At 42.0% G+C, this 6,118-nt stretch overlaps 1 protein-coding gene across 1 annotated transcript in view; it reads left to right on the top strand.

Moving 5' to 3' along the window:
• Nucleotides 1–6,118, top strand: part of GRB2 (growth factor receptor bound protein 2) — a 61,695-nt gene that overhangs the window by 25,415 nt on the left and 30,162 nt on the right. The window lies entirely within an intron of this gene.

Raw genomic sequence — 6,118 nt, 5'->3', positions numbered from 1 at the left:
GGGTGGCTCAGTCAGTTGAGAGCCCGACTTCGGCTTGGGTCATGATCTCACAGTTTGTGAGATCCAGCCCCGCGTCGGGCTCTGTGCTGACAGCTCAGAGCCTGGAGCCTGCTACAGATTCTGTGTCTCCCTGTCTCTCTGCTCACGCTCTGTCTCTCTCAAAAATAAACATTTATTAATAGCATAGATTTGACTCTTAGGGAGGTCTGTTAAGGAAAGTGGAAAACAACACATGATGGGAAGTATACATAATGGTTACAAGCATAGACTCTGGAATTGGTCAGACCTAAGTTCCAGTCCTCCTTTTTCCATTTAAAAGCTATGTCTCCTTGGGCAAGTTATCTTGGCTCTTTGAATGGACCTTAGCTTCCTCACTTTTAAAATAAAATAATACCGGGGCGCCTGGGTGGCTTAGTCGGGTAAGCGTCCGACTTTCGCTTAGGTCATGATCTCGCGGTTCGTGGGTTCGGGCCCCGCGTCGGGCTCTGTGCTGACTGCCAGCTCAGAGCCTGGAGCCTGTTTCAGAGTCTGTGTCTCCCTCTCTCTCTGACCCTCCCCTGTTCATGCTGTCTCTCTCTCTCTCTCCTAGAAATAAATAAAAATTTAAAAAAAAATAAAATAAAATAAAATAATACCTATCCATCTTACAGAGTTTTGTTATGAGGATGAAATGGTCCAGTATGTCTTGAATTCTGGCACATAACAAATGCTTAATAACGGTAAGTTGTGTTATTTCAGTTATTCATTAGAGGAGGGATTAACTCCTTCCTCTAACAGGTGTTGAGTGTCTCCTATATATAGGAATGTGATGAAACTGAAGACTGGACTTTGCAGGACATGAGAGGCTATGCTCTGTGGTAGTGTAGTGTAGTTAGCTTCATTTCATTAGTGTAAATGTGTACAAGGCACACACCTGGAAAGGAGAGTGGGTTGATAGATTTCACAGATGGGCCATTCAGCTACATTTTAAAGAGTAAGATTAGACTAGGTAAATAAATACGGAGGTGAGGCATTGCAGGCAGAGAGAAGAGACGTGAAAAACCACGGAAGGTCGGGGAGCTGTAGGTGATTCTGCTCTTGTCAAAAAGCATCAGGTCAGGGCCCCTGGGTGGCTCAGTCGGTTAAGCATCTGACTCTTGGTTTTGCTCAGGTCTTGATTTCATGGTTTGTGAGTTTGAGCCCCACATCAGGCTCTGTGCTGATAGCATGGAGCCTGTTTGGGATTCTCTCCCTCCACCCTCCTCTGCTCGCTCCCTCTCTCTCTCTCTGAAAATACATAAATAAACTTAAAAAAAATGCACCAGGGTCTTTGTAGGGAAATGGCAGAGGTAGTTGGAGAAGTGGGCAGAAACTATATAATTAGGGAGTTCATGTTGAACTTGATTCTTTAAGAGTAGGAAGTAATTGGAGGATGTTAAGCATGGAAATAACGTCAGAGTTGCATTTTAAGAAAGACATTGTTGTAGCAGAGTGGTTAAAAAAAAGGAAATCAGTGAGGACATTCCACTGTGTAGAGATGGTGGGTGTTTTTGCTGAAGGGGATGCCTATTTAGATGATAGAAGTAGACTGAGGGGCGGGTCAGGAAGAAGTCTGATTAAGGCAGCTTGTTGCCTGGGTGCTATTCATTGGGAAAGGTAATATGGGAGACAAAATATTTTTTGGAACATCCTGAGCTCCATTTGGTTATGATTAAGGTGTTTTAGAGACATCTAAGAAAAGAGATTATTGAACAGTTAAATAGGTTGGTGTAGACTAAAGAGATTTGTGGATATCCGCATAGAATGGAGACACTAATGGGATTTTGTGCAGAGGTGAGCTGTTTCTAAGGTGAAACTGTAAGGTTAGAACAGTACGAAGAAGAGAAGCTGGAGGAGTGTCAGACGTCTGAAGGGGAGCTGGCACGAGCGTGGGGGAAGCACCCCTGCTGCCTGAAACCAAAAGAGGCCATTGTAAAACTACCAGCAGTATCTGGTAGATGGTAGACTTTTGGTGTGTGGTCAGTATGTTGACTGGTACATACTGAGTCATCTCGGCTCTCTGTTCTTTAGCTGATTTGCTCTTAGGACAAGCTTAACAAATTCAGAGTTAGAATTTCTTTCTTTCTTTTTTTTTTTTTTAATATTAATTTGGGGAGAATGCAAGTGGGGGCGGGTGCAGAGGATCCGAAGGCGGCTCTGCTCTGACAGGCTGACCACATCAAGCCTGATGTGGGGCTCAAACTCCACGAACCGTGAGATCATGACCTGAGCCGAAGTTGGACACTTAACTAACTGCGCCACCCAAGCACCCCCAGAGTTGTCATTTCTTAAGAATGAGACTCCGTGTGGAGCATTTTGCGGGTATAGTGTTCTTTGTGTTCATTGTGCTTTTGGATTCTGGGGATAAATGATCAAACAAAATATCACTGCCTTCTTCTGCACAAGCCACATAGTTTTCCAAAGTGGAAAAGATACTCCATAGAGAAAGCTTCGAAGCAGAAGGTGCTACTCTGAGCAGAAGTGATAGTAGCCCCCAGAGCTGATTTTAGAGATCTCCAAGTGGAAGATCTGGCAGTTACTCAGTAATAGGTAGGTGTTGGGACATAGGTAGGTGTTGACCAGGAAGGTAATTTAGATATTCAAACCCTTTAAGAGAGGATGTCTTGATTCTTGATGTTAGAAACCAGGAGATCTTTGTGATGGAAAATAATATTTCCTCCCCAAACAAATAGGACATACATACTTTGTGACAGGAGTAGATTACAAAGTATGGTGTCCAGAACAAATCCTCAGTTGGGCACCTGTGTTTTCATTTGTTTCTTCCTTCTTCAAATGACCCAGCTCGAACAATTGTCAATTTTTTTTTCTGTCGTTCTTCCTTCTTATACTCCAAAGATGAGGGAGCCTTTAGCTTTTAACTGTAGTGCTTTATTTGGCTGTCTGTATCTGTCAATGTTAGTAATTGGTGATCTTGGCTGGAGGTGGGGGGCTGTTCTGCCCTTTTTAAGATTGGCCCACACACCATTGTACTCAGGTGCCCACACAGGAGCAGAGGCAGGCTGGCTGGATTTTTAATGCAAATGCATGATACTGTGAGTGGGGGCATGTATAGTTTTAGAATTTTTAAAGGCAAGACAAAGCCCCATGCACCTAATGGGGCCAAAGGATAAACTTTACAACAAACAGAACTTCTATTTCTGTTTTTCTTATCCTACATCCAGCAGTTTAAAATACTAAGGACAGGAATAAAGTGAAAATTATTCAGTACTTGTATGTAGTGCTTATTGCTTAAAAAAAAAATCAAGACATTAAAAAATATCTACTGGCAGGGCCCCTCGGTGGCTCAGTCAGTTGAGCGTCTGACTTCGGCTCAGGTCATGATCTCACGGTTCATGGGTTCGAGCCCTGCGTCAGGCTCTGCGCTGACGGCCAGCTCAGAGCCTGGAGCCTGTTTCAGATTCTGTATCTCCCTCTCTCTCTGACCCTTCCCTGCTCATGCTGTCTCTCGCTCGCTCTCAGGAAAAAAAAAAAAAACCATTAAAAATTTCTTTTAAAAAAGATTTATAAATATATATATATCTACTGGCTCCAAAATTGTTAATACTTGCTGACGTGTATGTATTCTGACTAATTTAGTGGAGGAAATGAGCTGGATCTTGCATTCTCATCAGAGATGCCTTATCCCCTAAGGGAGTGAAATTTAGTGGTTGGAGGATGAAAAAAATGGTACTCTTTTTTATGCATATATCACATAAATAGATACATAGTATATTTTGGGTATCAAAAGTTTCATGGGAGGGTTTTTTTTTTTTCCCCTTAAAGGCTGTGGGTCACTGGGCTACCTCATTTGAGTGTGTATGGTGCTCTGAGTCCATGTGTCTGTCTGAGGGCGTTAGTGCACCTTCTTTATTTTTCTCATCTCTAAAACTGGTCTGAGGAACTCTCAGTAATCTGAAGTGTTTCCAGAATGCCTATGGGTACTTGAGGATTTATGTGATTCTAACACTATAAAAATAATGTATGTATATCAGAAAAATGTATTTGTATAGTTCTCCTACATCAAGGAACTTTGAGGTTGGTTTAAACATGAGAAAACCAGAAAAAAATACCAGGGGTGGGAAGACATGAGTCCTAAAATATTTCCAACCTCCTAATTTACGATATTAATGATCTGTAGGAATAGAATTGCTCAGTTAGCAACAGACATTTAATAGGCATCATACGTTTTGCTCATGAAGTCATAATGTTGTGTTCAGGGATGTTAAAAACTACTAAACTGGGAATTTTTCGTGTTCTTATTTGGAGAGGAGTCTGTCGTCCTGCACTCGCGCCCTGCCTTCTCCCGCTGGGGTGTTAGGATGGCTCTCCACCGTGTCTGAGGTGTTAGCCTCATACCTTTATTCAGGAGGCAGTCTTTTGCAGGTATATCTGTGAGGTTAGTATGATGGTATTTCCTGGTAAATTAAGCAATTGGTAAAGAAATAATAGAATTTATAATGACATTTTAAAAAAGCCAAGTGTTTTGGCCTATTTTTCTTAGAATTTCCCTATCCCTTCCCATGGCATAGTATACCGCCTTGACCTATTTTTCTGTCCTTATACTGCCTGAAGGAAAACACTTATTTGTATCTTTGCCCCTGTGTAGTTTTGGGCTTTCCCCCCTTTTCCAGGACGCAGATGAGCAAATGTGTTGTAGAACAAGAGAGACGTAAATTTGAACAGCAGTTTCATCGTTTATTAACTGTGTTTGTGGTCAAGATGCTTAATGAACCTCTTTGAGCCCTGCTTTGTTCATCTATAAAATAAAAATACCCTCTCTGGGAAGAGTTGTTTTTAATATACATATAAAGGTTATATAACAGACGCACAGTACACTTAAAAAGTTAAAAAAAAAAAAAAAGGCAGCAGTGACAGCTAGCATTGTGCAGCTCCAGTCCCATACTCTTAATCATACTCTTAATGAGAGATTTGTGTGCGGCCCCGAAAAGCCAAGGGACTGGAGCTGGGTCAGAGGGAGGGCCGGATGGGTGCCACGCGCTCCGCTTCTTGCTCAGCTGCACCTTTGTTTTGTGTCACGCCGTTCCTCACCGGGCAGATGCACATGGGAATGGTGGGGGCTGTGTGTGAGCTAATGCCGAATGAGACCTGCATTGCATTGGCAGTGATTACATTTGTGTGGATTCCTAAGGATAATTCTGTGGCAGCCTCTTAAAATAGGATAATTACTTTGTCCATATTTGTGACTTCATTTACTAGGCTTTATAATAGGAAAATGGATTGGAAAATCTCCTAAAAGCCCATCTGGCCCTTTGATTTTTATGTGTGAAGGGCTTACAATTACCAGGAATTATTCCAAACACATATAAAACCAGTCCCTGTTGTCCAGAATTGTCTTTTTAAGATGTGGGTGGGTGGGGGTGGGGGAAGAGTGTGTGTGAGTGAGGTGGGGGAGAGAGACAGAGACACATGCACACTCTAAATGCCTGCAATCTGTTGAAACCATATTTTTGAGACTTCAGCTATTGAAGCATTTGCTTATTATGAGTGAAAAGAAAACCAGCCATAAAAATTCGTTATGCAATAATCACATTTTCTCATTTACATTTGGGAGATAGTTTATCATTTCTTTTAAGAGAGAACTAGAATATTTCTTTAACACACTGTTTCTCCAACAAAGGTTTTTCTTTGTAAGACAAACCATCAAACTGTTACTAAATGCCCTTGAGGGGTACCAAGATGAATGAATAGATGAGGCACCTGCCCACAAGTAGCACAGACAAATAGTAGAGAAGACAAATCATTAAAATATATTGAGACTCGTGTGATGGTAGAGCTGAGATAATAATGCAAAGGTCAGCAGTAGCAAACAGCGAAGAGGAAGTGATTCTGAGTTTGAATCTTGAGTTTGCCATTTTATGTAGAGGAAATGGCATATACCAAGTCTGAAAATCATAAAACATCTTGGCAGTTGGGAAGCACTTGCAGTAGCTTTAGTATTGTTGGAACTTTGAGCTGAAGGCAGGAAGTAACAGCCGCTGAGACTGGAGAGCCAGGCGGGGGCCTGATAAGGAGGAGCTATGCCCTTGACAGCAGTCTGGGAGCACTGGGAGCTTGTACCAAATGATCGGTAGTGTTTTCT

Source organism: Crocuta crocuta, unplaced genomic scaffold, assembly GCF_008692635.1.
Source record: "Crocuta crocuta isolate KB4526 unplaced genomic scaffold, BGI_CrCroc_1.0 scaffold50, whole genome shotgun sequence".
Classification (NCBI taxonomy): domain Eukaryota; kingdom Metazoa; phylum Chordata; class Mammalia; order Carnivora; family Hyaenidae; genus Crocuta; species Crocuta crocuta.
The sequence above is the reverse complement of the archived record's forward strand: the minus strand, read 5'-3'. Positions and strand labels throughout refer to the sequence as shown.